Source organism: Mustela putorius, unplaced genomic scaffold (genome assembly GCF_011764305.1).
Source record: "Mustela putorius furo isolate JIRA1106 unplaced genomic scaffold, ASM1176430v1.1 tig00003869_pilon_pilon_pilon, whole genome shotgun sequence".
Taxonomy (NCBI): domain Eukaryota; kingdom Metazoa; phylum Chordata; class Mammalia; order Carnivora; family Mustelidae; genus Mustela; species Mustela putorius.
Window position 1 is genome coordinate 32,150,145 of NW_025422021.1, and position 20,380 is coordinate 32,170,524.

The following is a 20,380-nucleotide window of genomic DNA, read 5'->3' on the forward strand; positions in this document are numbered from 1 at the left end:
ACCCAGATGCTTAGGCTCCCATGTTCTTCTCTGGAAAAGGTGAGTGGGGTTCTTGCCTCACTCTTCAGAGGAGCTCTGAGAACAGCAGGTGAGGCTCACCACATCACAATACGACTACTTATCCCTTATGCAGTTCTACCTTTTTATTAATCTTGCCCCTGATTAGACCCCATAACTCTCCCATGGGACTGTTTCTCCACGCACATCTCTCTTATGTTGTATTTGTAAAATTAATTTTACTAGACATATGCATTTCCCCAGCATTTTCTGATTATTGTATATTACATAATTCATGAAACTCTGTAACTTAATTTTTATCATCTGAATCTCATTCATCCCTAGATTCTGTCTCCCCTTATATGAACATTTGATAAATGTACCTCTTCTGTCATCAGCCAGATCACTAGTAATTTTCTTCAGCTATGTCTTTTGTTTTAAAATTCTGCAATTCACCATTCATTTGCTTCAAAGTTAAGCTATCTTAGGATAGGCATTTCTACTTCGAATGCCCAAGGTTTTCTAATCATTACTTATTTCAATATATTTAAAATATTGAAAAATTGTGTCCTTTCACTTTGAAAATTCAATTTTTACTGACATAGCTACATTTTTTCCTCTGGGTGTCAATGATCAAGACCAGTATTAAAACGAATTTCTGCTCATTTCCAAAAGGAAAGGCCCTTAAGATGAGCAAATACATCTCCACCAGCACTCCCCCAGGCCGGCTTTGTCACAGATACCTGATCTGTCGTTTCCAGGATTATCCTAAGACTGATGATCAAATTGACCTGTTTTCTGATTTTAAGTTTCGGGGGGAGTTGACAGATTCTCCACCCCCACCCCCCGCCCCCAAGTTCCTTAATATCACAAATAAAATAACACCAGAAAAGCTAATTTTATCTCCAGAAAAAGCATCTGGGCCATAAAACTTGGAAAGGTTGAGATTTCAGTGGATGAGTGAAGGGTATCAGCCTTGTTAGGAGATGTGATGCTGGAAACGGAGGGCAGCCCCTCCCTTCACCCAGCAGGTGATTTCCGAGGACCTAATCACCGCCCCCAACTTCTCCATAGATTTTTCTCAAGTCACGACAGTGGTCTCAAGCTGAGGGGACGTTCCTTTTGCACGGGACCCGCCCGTGTTTATCTTCCGTGCACTTCAGAATAATGCCAGTCCAAGTTCCTGTCGGCAGAGCCTGGCCAGTGAGGACATTTTGGCACGAGGGAAAAAAACAAAAACACCCAAACACCTTGGATTCAGCTAAATGATCTCTCTAGATTATGCTTTCTAGGAAAGAAGCTGGTTTAGTGACGGGACATATTGAACGAAATTCGAGATCCCAAGTTTTTGGCGTCCCCAGTTTGGGTTCTGACACACCTGGACAGGTTTCAAAGTACTCGGCCAGGTACAAAGTTTTAGGGACGCGAGCTAAGCGTCCGCATCTTCACCCGAGGAAGCGCGACACCCAGCAGCCTCCGAGAGCAAGCGGCCCGGGGCCGCCGCTGCGCCGCCCGCACGCAGGTGTGCACGCCAGGCCAGCGCCCCCCCACCCCCCCGCACACCTGTCGCAGGTCCTCCCTCCCTCCGGGCGACACCCGTGACGCGAGAGCAGCAAGCGTGCCGCGGCCGCAGGGCTGAGGGCGCTGCTAAGACAGAAGCAGGTCGGGGGTCGGGGTCGGGGCCGGGGCCCCTGCGCGCTCGCGGACCGACAGCCCGGAAAGCCCCGCGGGACTCGAAGGGCCACTCCACACCGCCCAAAGGACCCCAAGCGCCGACGGGTCGACGAGGACTAGCGCTCGCCCCAAAATTCGCCGGCGGCGCAGGCGCGGTGGACCCACCTCCCGCCCCCGGACAGGCCAGCGGGCCCGTGCCCCCTGCCCGGGAGGCCGCGTTCCCGCCGCGGGGCAGGGCGGGGCCCGCCGCGCCTGCGCACTCGTCCTCTGAGCCGCCCCTGCGTCCCCGGGAGCACGCCGCACCACGTGATCGCTGCCAGTAGCCAAGATGGAGGCTGCGGCCAGGCCCCAGCGGCCCCCTGCCTCAGCGTGAGCACAAGTGTGTGCCCGCTAGGCGATCAGGCACGCGATCCTGACCACTAGACCGGCGCACAACAGTTCTCCGGGACTGCTAAGTGGAGCTCGCCAGGGCGAGGGCCCATGTTTACAATCACAACCCGCTCGACTCCCTGCGCTTTCTCAACCGCGAAGCGCCCAGCGGCTGGCGCCTGGAGCGTCCTTTGATAACCCCGCCCCCTAGGATTGGCATCTCGGGCAGCCAATGGGGACCAGGACCTGTGCTGGGAGGCGGGCAGAGGTGGAGCATCCCTGACTTTTGTAGGGCGTCTGGCCTGGCGGTTGGTGGCCATGGGACGAGGGGTGGGAGCACACGGGGCGGTACTCGGGGACGCTGTGGGCCAATGGAAGGACGTCCAGGCGGCCGGGGAGGGCGGCCCGAGGGCGGGGCCGAGCCGTAATTGACGAGCTCTTCGTTAGAAATCGGACAGTGGGGAGGGGCCCGAGAGGGGAGGTGATGCAAGGCTGGCGCAGCCAATGGCTACGGAGCCGCCGGCTGGGGGGCGGGGCCGAGGCGGCTGACGGGCGTCGGGCGTGGCCTATCAGCGCCCAGCTCCGTGCTGGAGGGGGGAGCGGCATCATGGTTCAACGTGGGTCAATTTTTTGTGAATGAGGAGGGGAGGTTGTGGGGCCGCCGCCGCGGAGCACCGTCCCCGCCGCCGCCCGCGCCCGAGCCCGCGCGCCCGCCCGCCCGCGCCGCCGCCTCAGCAGCCTGGGCCCGGCGCGCCGCGGCCGCGTCCCCGCTGTCGCCGCCGCCCGAGCTCCCGCCCGCCCGCCGCCGGCGGTGGTGGTGGCGGCGCAGGCTGAGGAGATGCGGCTCGGAGCGCCCGCGCGGGGCTAGAGCGCCCGCCCCGCCGCCGCGGTAAGCGCACCCCGGCCCGGCCCCGGCCCGCGGGCCATTGTCCGCCCCCCGCCCGCCCCCGTCCCCGCCTGCAGGCCGTCGGCCCCACGCCCCCCCACCATACCCCCCCCCCGGCCGTCGCGGGCCCGGCAGGTGGACGCCCGGGTCCGCACCCCGGCCCCGGCCCCGGCCGGTGCGCAAGGCCGCGCGTGGCGCCCAGCCCGTGGGTTTCCGGAGCGGGAGCCGGAGCCCGTCCTGCACTCTTCGCTGCAGCCCGGCGGCTGAGGCCGGGCCCGGACGGCCGGCTGGCCTGGGGGGAGGGGGGAGCACGCGCCCGGCGCCCGCCCAGGCCGAGCCCTCGGCAGGTGGGCCGGGGGGCGCCCGGAGCCGGGCGGGCGCCGTTTATGTAACTTTGTCCAGGGATGTGAGTTTGCAGAAAAACGTCCCTGCCCGGGGCTCGCGGCGCGGGTGCCCCGGTCCGTGACGGGAGGGGTGGGGGTGCTGCCCGCGCCCCCGGCTGGGTGCCCGCAGGCTTTTCACAGGCCGAGATGTGGCCCCGTCCTGCCCAGACAGTGGGAGCCGCGATTCCCGACATTGCAAAAGCACACCACGGGATTGTAAGCAAATTATCTCGTATTTACATTTAACGTTGGAATATTTGACACTGTTACAGCACGAGACCGCGCGTATCAGTTGGAAAGGCCGGGGGTGGAACCCAGTGTACTCATTTAATGCACATCAAAAATTTGTAATAACTTGCAGCAGCTGATATGAGTGTTTTCTTTATTGCATGTTGTAAATTGACCTGCTGTGACACAATTTTCAAATAAAGCGTTGCAGAAATTAAACTTAAGTTATTTTAAAACTAATGACTTTCTTAACTAAATCTTAATTGCATTACTGTAGAGACCTGCCTAATTGCTTGCTGAGAGCCGCGCTGCCTGCCCTGGGTGAGGGAGGAAGGGGCCTGGGCAGTTACTTTGCTTTCTCTCTTTTCTCTACTCAGGCTTTTCTGTTTATTTCCCACCAACCACCTAAGCATGGAAGGCCTGGGAGTAAACATGTAAACAGCCCTCACCCAGTGCCAGCCCAGCAAGATTCGGGGAATGCTGGTGGGTTTGCACCTTGGCCTGGTTTCACTTTTTCTTTTGTAATACGATCGTGGTTGCCTGGAGTTTTAATTGCCTGTGATAATTCCGCGCATTAGGTTAGGGATGGTTCTACGAAACTGATGTGGTTTCAGAATCGAGCCAGGGAAGGTGGTGGTTGGTGACGATCAGGGAAAGGAAGGAGAGGCATCGAATCAGGAAAACTCAGCTGCTTGTACACGAATATACACTCCAGCAATTACAAAGCAACAAAAGTTATTGCAGAATTTTGCAGTAACTATGGCAACACAATTACTCTATTATAATTGGAAATGCAAAATGCCACCCTGTTAGAAGTTTCATCAGAATGGAGTTTTGGATATCAAAAGTAGGCGAGATTTATTTTTTTTTTTCAGGTAGCTCCTGAGAATTCTAAAATCTGTGTTCAATTATCTATTTTTAAGACTGATCAAGCTTTCCCAGATATTCTACTCCCTTGGATCTGTGGCATCTTTCCCCAGAATTCACATTTGTGTGGGAGGCAAGTATTTTCCTGCCTTAAAAACCACACACCCTGACACATTGTAAGACTTCTATAGCTTTCTGGGTTCTGGGCTTTTATTTTAAAGATCAAATACCATCCTAAAGAGAGCGGTAGTCAGAAGAGGAGCGGGATTAATGCAGCAGGCAGATGGAACACTGCCCTCTTTAGGGTTAGTTGCATTCTCCGGCAAGCTGGCAGCAGGAGAGCCTCTGGGGGAGTCTCTGGGGGAGCCCCTGGGGCTGGGGGTGTGGGGGGTGGCGAGCGGATGACTGTGGACTCCGGTCAGCCTGGATGGCCTAGGGAACAAGGACAGATGTGGCCACAGCAGCCCCGAGCCAGAATGTTCTGTGGTCAGCAGCTTCCAAGCCCTGCAAAATCAAACTGTCCACATGCCATGTTCTCAGAGGCCTTGGGGGCTGTTGCTGTAGCAAGGTCGACAGAGTGGCATGGCACCCTGGCCATGTGCCGTTGGAGTGGCTGATCTTGACTTTCAGCGGTCAGAAACCTGCTTTATAAGGCTGTCTCTCTTGATGTGTACCAGGGGAACTCCAGTTCTGGAAGTTTCCACACATTGTGGGGTTGCTGCAGTTTAATTTCGTTATAACTCTTTCCTTTTAACTACTGCATATTTATGCCCAGTAATCGACTTCCATTTCCCAGCTTCATTGTGAGGTTTCAATGCAGCATGAATGGCTTTGAATTTCTCATCCTTTGATGTTGGGGGTGGCACCAGAGGAAAGGCGACTTTGTGCCGTCTTAATTGCCAGAGCAGAAGAAACATTTCATCACTCCTGTAGAATCCAGCCATACCGTTCTCTATTGAAAACGGCTGGGCTTTCATCGCTCAGAAGCTTCCCTGAGTAATAGATTAATACCTGATGTAGGGAGCCGGAAGGGGGGCCGGGGGGTGGAACTCAGGGAACGGGAGACAACTGCTGCGCTGGGAGGCCGCGGGCGACAGGCTGTGGCCAGGCTTGTGTTCCTGGACCAGAATCGATGACTGCAGCTGGAGCTAGGGGCCCGGCACAGCCTGTGTGTGTGTGTGTGTGTGTGTGTGTGTGTGTGTGTGTAAGCTTCAGATTTTGCCCTTGCTCTGCAGCCTGAGCTAGGGGCCCGGCACAGCCTGTGTGTGTGTGTGTGTGTGTGTGTGTGTGTGTGTGTGTGTGTAAGCTTCAGATTTTGCCCTTGCTCTGCAGCCTGTGAAGCTGGGCTCCAGCCCTTGCTCTTCTCGCCAGGGTGCGAGTCCTTGCCCCCTCGGGAGCAGCTCCCCATTGATCCTGGGGTGGGAGGGGCAGGCATCAAGTTTGGGAAGGAGTTTTGTTTCCATCTCAGACAGTCAGTATGTGCTGGGGTGTTAGGGGGTTTGGGGCCACTGATCTTGACCTCAGAGAAAGGTGTAGCATCTTCTGGTTCAAGTTAGTCCATGGCAGAATTGATGCTGCATTTTAACAGATCTTGACAGCATATGTTTACAGACTGTTCCTTTTGGGGAAAAAAGTCCCAAAGTAAGATCTGTGAGTTCTCTTACAAAGATCAGTTTTCTCTTCTGGGGTCTGTTTAGGGGTGCAGGCTGGGCTGTGGCATCTGCGACCAGTTGTATGCCTTTTCTGACCTGCCTCCTACCTCATGTGCCAGAGGGAAGGTCCAGGGCCCTACATGGGTCACCTTTCCTGTGATCGTCCATGTAACGTCGGGACAGATCACTGTCTGCATCACTCAGTGTGGAAACTGGAACGTCTCCTAGTGAGCAGGTCATACCGCTAGCTAGTGATTGTAACAGACCAGTAGCTAATGTTTTGTGAGCACCTGCTTGGGGCCATGTTTTATTGTAAGTACTTGGCCGTGTGCATCCCATTTCCCTCTCCCAGGGCCTTTTGAAGCAGTTGCCACTGGGCCTGTTTTGCAGAGGAGGAACCAAAGAGAGAAGTGGAAATGGAGCATCTGGTACTCCTGGCTGTATCAAGTCCCAGATGCTGATTCTCCCTCTCTTCCTGGACTCTGCAAGCTCAAGTTCAGTGTTGCTGAGGCGTTTGGAAGAGCATAGCCTCTTTGAGAAGATGTCTGTTGGGAAGATCTTTTGGGTTCAGAGGGGTCTGGGAAGTAATTCAGGTTTTCTCATGTTGTCTGCTGTCATGTGTGTGGCATTGTAGGACTGGAAGGGATCTTAACAACTGTGTCAGCTGATGGTCGTTGCATCCTGTGCTTGGACCTTCTGAGCCTGTCTGAGGGTTGGCAAGGATGGTGGAGGGTAATTTGGGCTCCACGTCCATTTCAACCAAAGCACTTTGGCCTTCCCTATTTTGTCTGCAGGATTGCCTTGGAAGATTTTATTGGAAGAAAGCATACTAAGGACCAAAAACTTTGAAAAACTACCAATTTAATCTATTCTTACTGTCACACCAAGCCAGAAACCTTAAAGATAAAATACTGACAGATTTAACAGCATAAAAATTAAAGACAATTCATTTTGGCAGAAGATTCCATAGGTGAGGTTCAGAGACAATGAGAGAAGTATATAATAAGACGTGCCTATATGAGCCTAATAGATAAGATGTAAAGAGCTTTTGCAAACCAATAGAAAAGGGTGAACATCCCTATTGTAAGTTGAGCAAAGACCATAAATAATACAAATCACATGAGCTAATGTAAAAAGCTTAGCTTTATTAATGGATGGTTTCAGGTGAAAGAATCCATTGATGCCCACAGTATCAGCAAAGGTTGTTTGATCAAACACCTGTTGGTTGGGATCACAATTCCTATCTTCCATAGTTTCTGTGAAATCAAAATAAAGTATTATGTGGCAAGTACTTAGAATGGGGCATGTAGTGAGCACAATGTTAAATGTTGGCTGTTACTATTATTTGTTCTCTGGAGAGCAAATCATAATTACTTAATTACTCTCCAGAAAAGTTTTATGTGTCAAAAATTGAAATGGTGGTTTCTCTGATCCCAGTAATTCTGCTGGTTGGGACAATTTATTCTTGGGAAAGAATATGATAGGTGCTTAGATACCCAGATATGTACGGGGCATGTTATGAATAATGTATCACCACATTATTTATAAAGACGATACTTATTAAATACCTTTTGGTATTTTTGTCCTATGGGATGTGGGTGTGCAGGCTCACAGACCAGAAGCGTTTGGTGTGTTGAGAAAATAGGTCTGAGCAGTAGTACCAGGGGGTCCCTTATTATTATTATTATTTTTTAACTACTTGGGTCTCTAAAGTGATAATGGTGGTCTTCTGGGGTGGGTCTTCTGGGGAGATGGGATGTGAGGGACTATCTTGACTTTACATAGATGTTGGTACTGTGTATACTTTTGCTCTGAGTGTGTATTACCTTTTTTTTTTTTTTAAGATTTTATTTATTCATTTGACAGACAGAGATCACAAGTAGGCGGAGAGGCAGGCAGAGAGAGGGGGAAGCAGGATCTCCACTGAGCAGAGAGCCCGACGTGGGGCTTGATCCCAGGACCCTCGGATACGACCCGAGTCGAAGGCAGAGGCTTTAACCCACTGAGCCACCCAGGCGCCCCTGAGTGTGTATTACTTTTTAATAGTAATGCTTTTTTTTTCTTTAAGCCTGGTATTACCATTGGGGGATAAACACTCTTCAGCTTCATTATTTATAAAGAAGAGAAACCAAGTCCTTGGGAAGTTGATAAATATGCTTAGCATTAGAAGAATTAGGTGATTTGTTTCCCTGACTCACCTGTAAGCTCTCCTGGCGGGGAGCTGGCCTCCTGGGTCTGGGCAGTCCTGGTCTGGTCCACGCCGTTAGTCATAGCCTAAGTGGTCTCCTTCAGAAATAGATCTGTCCACTCCATTCCTTTGCTCAAAACCCTGTCCTGACTTCCTGTTGTTCTTGGACCCTGGGAGTCCTGTCCGATCCTGGCCTCTGTTGGACCAGCCTCCTGTCCTGTTTGCTGAACCTCAGCCCCCTGCCTGCTTTGCTTTGCTTTGCAAGCCCCTTGCAACCCAGAGACCTGGTATATGCTGTTCCCGTTCCTCCCCACCAGCTTTCTCCATCTCTTCCTTCCCTGACCCTCATGGGTACAATTCCTTCAGTCCTCTGACACACACAAGCCCAGCATCTTTTTTACCCCTTCCTCACAGGATCCAGTTGTGGAATACCAGTAGTCCTCTGGGTCATTGTAGTTGAGGGTCCTCTCTCCCTCACTGGGGGCTCCGTGGGGTCGTGGGGGTGGAAGCACTCTGGGGCTGACTGGTGGGGTGGCTGGGGAAGGGGCATGCCCTTGGCCTAGAGGGGACCTGCTCCTTGGGCCTCAAGAACCTGTTCCTGCTGGCACTTTGGAATTGCCCATTTCCTCCCTGCCTCAATCTGGAAACTGCTTCGTCCTGATTTTGGAGATTAGATGCTGTTAAGTAGACACCATCCATACAAGTGGAGTGGGTTCTGGGGATGCAGAGAAGCGCGTAAGCTTGTCTTCCGCCAGGCCATCCCCAGGCGCTGGGCTCAGAGGGCTCACCACTGCTTTTACTAATGACATTTCCCCCCTGTTTGCTTTGTGTCGTAATTAATGACATTATGCAGTCATGTCTTATTTAGCCCCATAATTTTCATATGATACCTTCATATGGGTGCGACTATAAACATTTTGTTGACTGCTCTGTTCAAAAATGTGGATGTTCGGCTGTGTTCGTTTACTGTTGTTTATGAAGTATCCTATCTGTGAGAGTCCAGTGCTCTTGTAGGACTAAAGTTGGAACCTGAAACAATGTATGAGTTTTTAGGGCCTGAAAGCCAGAGCTGACCTTCCACATGAGGGTGTCGCTCCAACAGGGATGGAGCCAAGCGTTCCCCCCGGGAGCAGCTGCTCTGTGTGCTGCTGTTTGCTGGGGCGGGTCTTTTTCAGACTTGGGAAGACAAGGTTTGGTGGCCCTCCACTGGGCCCTCTTCGGTCGGGGAGGCGGGGTGATGCTTGTGGTTGGGAGCAGGTTTCCTTAAAGTTTTGAATGGGCCAGTTATTATTTTGTGAAGCCTTAGCCTCACCCCAGTGCAAGTCCAAGAGTCAGGTCAGAGGGGGTGGCATGAAGCAGTGAGTGCTCCCTGTGTTGGGAGGACTCGCTAGCAGCTGCAGAGCGCCCCGCCTTTCCCCCCTCCGCCCGACCATTTTGACCAGGAAGCTCTGGCCTCTGCCCTGTGAGCAGAGACGTGGGTGGGGACAGGAGGAAGAGGGGATGAGCACACACAGGTGCACCAGGTCGTAGGGAGCCAGAGACTAGGGAACAGCGGCTGTGGAGCCTGCCTCAGTTAGGTTGTGGTGTTTTTTAGCCAGAGCCAGAGTTGCAGGGTCACAGCAGCGAGCTGTGAGGGCTCCCAGGCTGGAGTGTGTGAGGAGGGGTGAGCTGGACACAAACCAGGGGGCTGGCTGCCAGCGCTGCCCCGCGAAGGACTTCCTTCCCTGCTCATGGGTGCTGTCTGCTTGTAGCTTCATCGAGGTTTCTGTCTTCTCTCCGATTCCTGTGAGGTGCCAGGCGCCTGGCTTCTCTTGTCTAACCTGATGGAGGCAGCATGGTCGGGATGTGAGTGTGCATGCTTCCTCTGTGAGGCCCCCCTGGGGGGCCCCAGTCCTGAACATGCTTGGCCTGCAGCACTGGCACAGAGGGCTTGGGCGAGAAGTGAGAGCAGCCCACACTAGGAGAACACGGGAGGCCCTTACCTCATCCAGCCAGTGTTCCTGAGAACTCTCTTCTGGGTCCAGGACTCCTTAGAGCAGCTGTGAGAGCCCAAGCTCTGTGGGAATGAGCATAGAGAACATTCTGGAAGGGACCTGAGCCTGCCTCTTTAGCTGTTGTTTTTATAGGTAGGGAGTCAGAGGCTAAGTCTGAGCTCCACTTGGCCTCTGCGAGGGCTTTCTCTCCAGGTAATTGTGTCCTCAGAGTATCTCGGCAGAAAGCGGGGTCCCAGCAGGGAGGGCAGATCACAGCGGGGAGCTTGGGTCCTTTCACGTTGACACCAAAGCTCTCCCTCTTACACCTGCTGTTCCAGCCCCACAGGCCTGAGGGGTTGGAGTACTCTGATGAGCCTGAGAGCCTGACCCCCACTTCCTCTTGGGGGCCAGACACCTAGAGGAGGTGAAGTCATCCAGCAGGGTCTGCAACCCAGTGGGGCAAGGCTGGGCCATGAGATGAGTGGCTTCAAGGAGTGTGGCACTCACGGGGGGCAGTAGCCCTCAGCCCCTGTGGACCTTTAGAACAAGCCATGAGGGGTTGTTTGGGAAGAACTGCCCTGGGTTAATACCCTGTCTGCTCTGGAATTATGTCTGATTTTGTACTGAGAAGGTTGTCCTGGGTGACTTCGGTCCCCATTCCTTGGAAAGCCTTTCTTTGCCAGCATAGGGGAGCTGTCATTCTTTCCTCCTCAGCCGTCCAGGCTGGAGGGACACATGGAAAGACGCGTCACTTCTTGCCTCCGTCTCCTTGTGAGTTCTTTCTCTGAAGCACATTGTTTTCTTTTCACCTTTGCTGTCCTGTTGGTTTTACGGTGGCCTCGTGTGTCCCCTCTTGTTGGCATGGACAGCAGTGCCTGCAGCATCCCACCTGTCACGCATTCTCACGTGCCCCAGGGAAGCCTGGGCTGCCTGGGTTCCCTGCCCCCAGTGGCCGTGAGCCTCGCTGGGATTGGGACTCCAGCAGAGGAGCGTCCCATCACCTTTTCAGGCTGATGGAGAGAGTTGACTTTTGGGGACATGGGGTCCACAGACAGCAGTGTAAAGTGTATCCCCAGCTCTGTTCCCAGATACTGGCGGAATGGAGAATGTTCATCTAAACGTTTGCATTTTGAGGAAACTGTTATTTTCAGAATTCCTTTTTTTGGGGGTGGGGAAGGGCAGAGGAAGAGGGAGACTCTCAAGCAGGCTCCATGGCCAGCACGGACCCGGCGTGGGGCTTGATCTCATGATTTTGAGATCTAGACCTGAGCCGAAATCAAGTCAGACCCTCACCAGCTGAGCCACCCAGGTGCCCCCAGAATTCTTTCTGTTAAACAGCAGACGGGGCTGAGTGACAGGCTTGTGGTGGGGCTGTACTGTGGGGCCAGCTCCTTGGGTGGACTTGCTGTGGGTGTGGGTGGGGCTCACGACTTGGGGGTGTGTATTGGTTCTGTTTCCGGGGTGCTGACTGGCCTGGCGTGTATGGGAGGGGTCTACAGGTGAGGACATTTTGGCTTCTGTGGCTCTGGGGTGCTAAGGATAGACACAGGTGTTGAGTCAGACCGGGGTTGAGATCCCAGCTTCACTGGTGTGACCTTGTCGCCCAACTGGCCCTGCCTTGTTTCTGCATGTCCAACATACTGCCTGTTAGTAGGGGAGGCCAGTGTCAGGACAGGGCCTGGGAGCCTGTCCCCAAGGCTTGGCCCTTCTCTTCCACCTCTCCTTGGGCAGGTCTCAGGGAGGCGATCATGTGCAAGGGCCGTGATGGTGACTTTGGCGTCCCTTATGTAACTTCAGGGCTCCTTGAGGTTTCTGTGCTGGTGCAGGCTGTCTCTGTCTGCACCTGCCGAGGTCACAGCCGGGTGAACACCTCCCTGGAGGACCTCAGTAGCGTCGGGGAGCTGGTGTCTTTGTCTTCGCCAGCAGAGATTCTGTCTTGACTGCTCAGCTGCACCTTGCCCACTGCTCACTGAACAGCGGCAGCTCGCAGGTCACTGCTGTGCATGGCAGGGACCTGGCAGCCAGGCTGTGAGCTGCACACAGGGCTTGGGCCTGGCCGTGGCTGTCCCACTGTGCCTGGCCCTGGACCGTGGTACGACTCGTCCCCAGGCCAGAGATGCTGAGGTCCGCAGCCCCGAGGCTGAGCCTTGAGCATGCGTGATGGACAACTCATGCTGGGGTTTTGCTGTCTGTGATGCTCCCTGGCGTTTTGGAAAAGGGAGCTATCCTGGGACCACGCAGACGCGTGTTGCAAGTGCAGCGACAGGTTTGCTCCCTCGCCACTTGTCTTTGCCCTTCTTGGTCATGGAGCCTTAGCCATATGGACCAAGCCTTGCTCACCTGCTGCCACCGGGCTGCTGTGCTGTCCGAAGGCCATTCCATGTGCTGGTGGCTCGAGGGAGCCTGTGTGGCCTGGGTGCATGGCTTGGGGTTGAGGGGGCACAGCAGGGGTTGAAGGGGCAGTGCTCCTGGGGAGGCTGGTGAAAAGCTTGGCGACAGGAGGCTAGGTTTCTGGTGCCTGGTGGGCATGGCCTTCCGTGGGTGGCTGTGTGGGTATGAATGCAGGAGAACAACTATGATCTTATTGTAGGACCTGGTGGCTGTGGTGAATGGAGGTGAATGGAGGTGAATAGAGGTGAATGGAGGAGCTAGGAAGCGGAATACCAGGTTATGTCCTTCTTGGGATTATAGAGTCTCTCAAAGGAGTCTTGAGAGCAAGAGCAGGAAGGTATTTCCAGGAGCTGTCCATCAGATGGGATCTCTCTGTGGCAGATTCACAAGGCATCGTGTACTGCAGGGAATTAACTGACTTGCTTTCAGGAAAGGTGGAGAATAGTTCAGGCAGGGCTTGATCCAGCCCCTCCACAACATCATCAAGATGAGCTTGTTTCCTTCCCTGGTTTGGGAGAGTCAGCTTCTGGCATAAGAGGGTCCTGCCAGCTGCTCTCAAGACTTCATGTACCCTGGTTTATGCCATTAGGAAAGACAGCATATTTTTCCCCGGCAAAGTCTTGGATTTATTCTGGTTGAGGTCACTTGTCCACCTCTGTACCATCACTGGCCAAGGGTATGGAACGCAAACTGGCTCAGCCTCTTCTAGAAGCTGCTTGAGGAATCTGCTTCCCTTGTGTGGAAATCACTGTGATTCGAAGGATGGAGAGAGAGGAGGGATGCTGAGGAGGGACCTAGTGCATGTCAGCCTCCACAGAGCCCTCTGCTCTCTGTGGCCCTAGCTGCAGATCCAGAACAGTGTGCCATGGGAATTGCTATGCGTAGTGCTGTACTGAACACAGATTTTATCTCGGAGGTCCTGTAGTGGCCCTCTGTGGAGGTCACGGTGGTCGGGGGAGAGGGCTCAGCAGGGTCTAGAAATGAGGCACTCACTGGGACTCACTTCTGTGGCAAAGAATGCTGAGCACGCGGACCTTCCTGGATGCCCTTCTCCCAGGTGTACCCCGGGCCCTGGAAGGCAGTAGCATGTGGCTAGAGCTGGCCAGCTGGCAAGGTGGATGGGGTGATCTAGAAGCTTCATCAGGGAGATTCCTCCATTCTCTCCCTCGACCAGCTGGCCTGGATGCTGACAGCCCTGGGAGGGGCCCTTGGAGTGGGGCAGTGGAGCCAGGAGATGGCAGGGGCTGGGTCTCCTGAGGCCTGTGGCTGCTTCCTCCTGACTGATACCCCAGGGATTCCCTGGGTAGTGCTCCCAGGCGACCCAGGAGAGCCAAGGCAGTTATCTGAGGAGGCCCTGGAAGGCGTTGGACCCCTGCTAGCTCTCCTGCCCAGCACAGAGGTGGACACTTCTGAGGGTATCCTGAGAAGACAGCGTGGGAGAAGACCCCTGCCCACTAAGCGCACTCAGCCTGGCAGTTCCAAAAGTTCCCACCTCACACGTCTCCCTCTCTGCAGGCAAGGGGTGCCTTGCGGAGAATGAGCTTTGAGATCAGGTAGATGGGTGGCAAAATCCCATCTTCACAACCCTACAGTGTGTTCGTGGCCTGATATCCAGCTTCTCTGTCCCTCAGTCTTCCCAGCTGCAAAGTCCCCAGCGGAGATGATTGTTGTGATCATGGGAGACATAGGGGTAGTGGCCTAGCTTCTCTACCTGCCACGTGGAAACGTTGACTTTCTTTAGGTTCCTGTGACCAGGAACCTCCTCTGCCCAGCTGTGTCCTGCGATACTTTTTTCGTGCTGGGCACTGTGGTCTTATTAAATGTTCTCCGACTTCCTTACTCCCAGCGGATGCTTGAGCAGGCTGATCCCCGAGGCAGGTGGTGGAAGGGTGGGCAGCTTGGGTTTGAGCCCATGCCTTGTTCCTTAGGTGCTGCTTGGAATGCACAGTACGGCTGTCTGCCCCTGGGAGAGGGGAGTGCAGGGCTCGTTTTGTAAGGCACTGCCAGGTCAGAGAAGCAGAGTGGTGAGGGGCTCTGCATTTTAGGAAGGGGTCCAGGTACATGTCCTGGTGCAGCTCTGTACAGGCTGCAGCATGGCCACAACAGGCCAGGCCTGTTTTCTTTATGCATGATCAGAGCAAGGTGCCCCTGACCTCACCAAACTGTGGGGACCAGTGTGATGGCCCTGTGGGCTGGGGGCCTCGGCCTGGTCATCTCCCCAGGCACGGAAGGGTCTCAGCCGGAGGCAGAGAACTTCAGCCCTGCACATCCCTCCCCCAAGGAGATTTTCCTGAGGTGTGGGGGAGGCTCCTGGGTTCTGTGCTGGTGGTGGTGGTGACTGGCCCTGTGGGTTGGGTACACAGCTGGACAGCAAGTGGTGGGACTGCTGCTGGGGAGGCCTCTTGTCTGTCTGGGTCGAAGGTGTTCCTGCCCCTCAGGAGCCCTGCTTGTGGCTACCCTGGTACCTGTGGGCAGGGTGGCCGCTGCAGCAGGTGACCTCACGGAGGCCACTTGTCACCAGTACCCCGTCTTCCCTCTCTTTATTTCTCAGTTCATTTCTGGGATGGACAGCTCTGGTGACTGACAGGTATGGGCACACATACACATGCATGTATGTATACATGTGCACATGTGCACACACAGACCTGTGTACGTGTGTGCATGCACACAGACACGCATGTGCACACATTTACACAACACACATGTACACACCTAGATACATGGACATGTGTACACATGCACTCAGTCACGTGTACGTGTGTGCACACAGAGACACATGTACATACGCACACACAGGCATGCTGTGTGTACATGCACATACACATATGTTTGTGCACACAGGCACGTACATGTGTGCATGTGCACAGAGACACGCGTGTACCTGTGTATGGATGGGCATGAACACACATGGGAGCGAGGGTTAAATGTGAGAGTCTGGCTCCTCTCTTGTACTTCCTACAGACTGAGCTGCTTGCCCTGGTCCACCCAGCACTAAATGAGGAATGGCAGTTTTTGGACTGAGGTGCTCTGGCGGCGGCGGTTGGGTGATGAAATTCTCCCTCCACGTCGTGCAATCCTCACCCACTTCCCTAGCTGTGAGTGCTGTGGCCACCTTCCCTCCTCGGTGCCCCGCCTGCTTGCGTCCTGCCTGGAGGCATTTGGCTTTCCGTCCTATCAGTGGGGCCCAGGTCCAGCTGGGCCAGGACCGCTGAGGCCAGCCTTGCCCGCTGGCTCCCGGGCTGAGCTTCTCTCCTGACTGGATTCTATGGGTGTTTCTTAAGGAGGTGCAGCTGGCGCCCGTGGAGATGGTGTGCTCGTGGCATTGAGGTGCTGGATCCCTCACTTCTGTGGTGTGGGGCTGCTCCGTGTCCGGCTTGGACATGGTCGGAGTAACCCATGCAGCTCCTGTGGAGGGCTCTTGCCCAACACCCAGCTGGTCCCCCGGCTCCCAAGGCCTCCACCTGCCCCTGCTGCCACGGGACATGACCTGCTCCCGGGGGCCACACTCTTTGGTCCCCATCAGCAAGACCTTAGGAGTGGCATTGGGCCTGAGCCCCATGTTCCTCTCCGAGCTAGGACCTTGCCTGGCTCTGACGGTGGCCCTCTCACCTGTGGTCTCTCTCCTGTCATTGCCATGCCCCTGGCTCCCTATTCTCAATGGCATTTGGCTCTCTGTGCCAGTGGCCTTGACCCTCACTCTTGAAGCTTCCTTCCTGGGACCCTGCCTCCAGTCTTCCGTCTTTTGCCTGCATCCTGACTACATCAGCCTTCCCTGTCTCCTAGTCATGGCGCACCTGTCCTGAGGACCATGGCTTCCCATTGTCTAGAATAAAACTCGGGTCCCTTGCCTTGCCTCTGGGGGCTGTAGGGCTCCGTCCAGCTTCCCTTCCTCAGATTCTGCCGTCCGTGCCCTTTGCCTGGCTGCGTGGACCAGCTTCCACCCTGTTTCCCGGGCTTTCCCGCTGGGCCCTCGTGTGTGTCTGCAGTCAGGGGCTTGTGTCGGCTTCCAGGACAGCGATAGGGGACCACCTCTTTTGGATGGCTGGATGGCTCCCTTTCGATTAGCTAGTGGCCAAAGGTGTAGTCATGATGTCCTTGTCGTCCCTGAGCCTGACCATCATTTCTCCTGGACCCTGTCCTTTTCCTGCCTTGTGATGAGAAACAGATGAGGAGGCCAGAGGGGCTCTGAGTCCTGCTGTTGTCACCCTGTCCTCTGGAAGTGCCCGAGGCCAGGTGTGTGTGTGTGTGTGTGTGTTGCTGCTGCCAATCTTGGCCCCACTGCTGAATTGTGCTGCCCCCGAGTTGCAGGGCTCCTTCCCATGGGCTTAAGGTCGAGACGTAAGGAAGCAGATGGTTTGTATGGCCGCCCCTTCCCACAGCCCATCTCTGCCTTCCAGGTCCTTCCTCCTAGGGCTGGGCTCCCTGTGCTGCGCTCACAGCTGGAGCCGTGTTCCTTGGGTTCTTACTCTCCAGCCTGCTGCTTTGAGTGGCCCCCAGCTGCTTGAAGATCCTTTTCTTTGCTTGCCAAGGCATGAACGAGGTTGAGAGGCCTCAGGCTCAGGGAAGCAGAGGCTCAGGCTTTCTCCGGAAGGCCTGGAGTAGAGCTTTTTTTTTTTCCCCCAGGGGGCTGGGAGGGGGCTTCCTCCCACAGCAGGAGGGGCCCGTGGGCCTGTGTGAGAGAGTGTCAGGAAGAGGCTCTTCCCAAGGGAGGCTCCCCCACCACCCACGTGCTCTGGGCACCCACATTCCCATCTCTGGTCCCTGGGCCCAGCTTCTCTGTCAGGGCCTGTGTTCCGGGTGGGCACCAGCCATAAGGGGCTGGGAGTGTCTCCTGGCCTTGTCACACTGGGGGAGTAGGGTGCTCCGAGTCTCTTCATCTTCCCGTGGCCCTTCTCAGCCAGGGGTCCCGTTCCCAGCTTCTTTCCTCCCTTGCTGGCCTCTGTTCCTCCTTGTGAGAAGGCCGTCCTCTGCACTCTGCAAGTATGTGTGGCCTGAGCCTCACTTTGCATTCCTGTTCCCCTGGCCTGGCCCTTTTCCTCCATTTCCTGGTGTCCAGGACTGTCCTCTGTGCTGGCTGGTGTTGTGGGAGTGCCACAGCCGGCTCGGGGCACTGGGGGGAGGCATGGCAGTGGATAGTGGAACCCTGGTCGGTCCCCGTCCTTGCAATTCTGCTTTACTTGGGACAGAAAGGAATACTTTGTAGTTATCAGGCAAACTTGGAGCATGTTGGATTGGGAGAATGAACTTTTGTTTGTTGCTTCGCCGGGGACTATGTCCTTGCTGCTCAGAGGGGCCTGGTCTGGAGTAGCTGTTCTGGCCCCCAGCCTCTCTCCCTGTCACTGCCCAGCCCAGCTCCATCAGGCCTGTTCTCCAAGCCCGGCTCACTCTCCCAGCAGCCAGTAGTGTTCTCCTCCTTTCGGATCCCAGGCTCAGAGACCTCTGAGTTGGAGTGTGAAGGATGGGGCTACTTAGTGACTGTGCCCTTTTCTGGAAGATGCGGAAGCCGGGAGCAGCATGGGGCCTCCCAGCTGGTAAGGACACTGAGGGCGTGTGGTGAGGTGGGCCCAGGGCACGAGGATGAGGGATGGCTACAGGCAGTGGCTGTGTCTTGTGGGCACTGGAAGGCTGGTGTGAAACCAGTGAGCTGGACAGTCACGTATGATGCTACAATAGGAAAACCAGTGAGCAGAGAACACGGTTGTGTTACATGGCAGAATGGACATTTCACTCGTGTTTTTAGATAAAATGTAAATTGTCTCAGAAAGCTCCCTCGGGGTGGGGAGTGATGGCTTCTCCTGGCCTGGACCTGCCCAGGGGAACACTGGTTCTCCCCATTGCGGAGGACTTGGGGGGAGTCTGGGAGACCCCCTGCCCATGGCCCTCTTGGCAAAAGCCCCTCTTGGTCCCCTAGAGATGAGAGCCCTGTGGCCAATGCCGGGATGGCCAATGGAGGCCCCTACAGGTTAGCTCTGTGGTTACACGTCAGAAGGGGAAGTATTTCTCTTGTATGGCCTGGGAGTGTGTCTTATTAAAGCATTTGCAAGATCATCAATGTTAAGGGAACTAAATTGGGAGAATAGATCAGCGACACACATAAGCAGTTACTATAATTGGGGAAAGTACTATTGATTTAATGTGCATATGTGGCAGAAGCATGTTTGATGAGTGCCTTGATAAGAAGAGACAGGCTGGGTGTCACAAAGGCAGGCAAATAAAAAAAAAAATCCATTAATTCTTCTATTCATTTAAAAAAATGGTATTTCCGGCTCTTACAGTGACAGTTTAATAATGAGGGTGCCTAATTTTAATCTGTTAACGTGGGTGCGTGCCCTGCCTCGCTTGGGAAACCAGCTCCTGTTGGTGTGATTCTGAGCCGTGGTTGATTGCCACGGGGAGCGCAGAGATCCGGGGGACCTCAGGTGAATTCCTAGTCTGTCGCCCCGCAGGGCCGTGTGAGCTCTGCGTCACCCAGGTTTGCCCAGGGAGCTGCCTGCAGAGCCGAGGGAGCCGGTCTCAGCTGAGAGAGCGTGTGTGTCACAGGGAACTGGGGTGGTGGCTTCGTGACGCCCTTTCCAGGGTGTCTCACCCAGGGCGACTGTCATGTCACTGGTGAGGTTCTCTGAGTGCGGAGTGCTGGCAGGGTTCAAGCGAGTGACACGCATCCGTTCCAAGATGGGCTCATTCCCACTGCGCCGTCCCACGACATAGCTAGTAATTTTGAAACCACTGGGGACAAGTTACAATCGTCATTTACCAGCTCGGGGTGAAGAAATGAAATCAACTTTCATTTACGTTTTCTGCATGAGAATCAAATGTACCTTCTCTCTTTCTTTTCTTTTCCCTTTCGCATTTGAAAAATGGGTTTCCATTCCCCAGAAGTTAACGTTTTCCGCATGCAGATGTAGTTAGAGACAACAAAGAGGCATGTTTGTGTGGTCCTGACTGCATAAAAAGAAAGGGGATTGCTGAATTGTAAATCACACTTCTAGAATACGCTGAGACCCAGCGCCTCTCAGCCCCGCTCCCCAGCCCACGCTCCCCAGCCCACGGTGCGCCTGCTGGTGTGGGGAGAGGGGCAGCGCCCTTACTCTGAGTCCCTAGACTGTGTTGTCCTCAGAGCAGGCATGTGAGTCACGTGTCTACTGACAGCTCACTCCCCACCAGCACACTCTATGCGTCCTGGTGCGTGTGGGGGTGGCTGGGGGCTCGGTGTCATTGCTCCCACTCAATGTCTTAGCTGACCAGACACATGTGACCTGCAGATTCTGTGGGCGGGGGCTCTTGTTCCATGGCGAGGGCCCACCGTGCCCTGGGGAATGTGACTGCCGCTTGCCCTTATTTTTCTGACGGATCGCAGGCCTGCATGGAGAGGGACGCCCTCTTGGCACTTGCTTCTGTGAAACTGAGGACAAAGAAGGGTAATAGGCCATGCAATAAACCGTTTGGGCAGTTCATTGAATTTCTGTGTTTGTATAGCTAGCTCTCAAAAAAAAATCTTTGCTTGTCATGGTGGCAGGAAGCACATGACCTCAGATTTGCTGTCCTAACCACGTTACGTGTCCAGCTCAGTCATGCCAAGTGCATTTGCATTGTTATACGACCAACCTCCAGAACTTTCTTGTCTTATAAAACCAAATCTCGGGACACAGTAGACATCAGTTCCATGAGTGTTTTTAAAGATGGGTGGCTCTTACTGTCCTGTCATTTGCCAACTGTGAAGTAAAAGATGGGAAGAGACAAGTGTTTGTGTATACAGTAATTATGCATATATG

At 54.5% G+C, this 20,380-nt stretch overlaps 1 protein-coding gene across 1 annotated transcript in view; it reads left to right on the forward strand.

Moving 5' to 3' along the window:
* The first annotated feature begins 2,646 nt into the window (after positions 1 to 2,646).
* Positions 2,647 to 20,380, forward strand: part of HDAC4 (histone deacetylase 4) — a 287,530-nt gene continuing 269,796 nt past the window's right edge. Inside the window, exon 1 of the mRNA XM_045066714.1 lies at positions 2,647 to 2,929. The gene's annotated coding sequence lies outside the window, so the exon portion shown is untranslated. The remainder of the gene's footprint in view (positions 2,930 to 20,380) is intronic.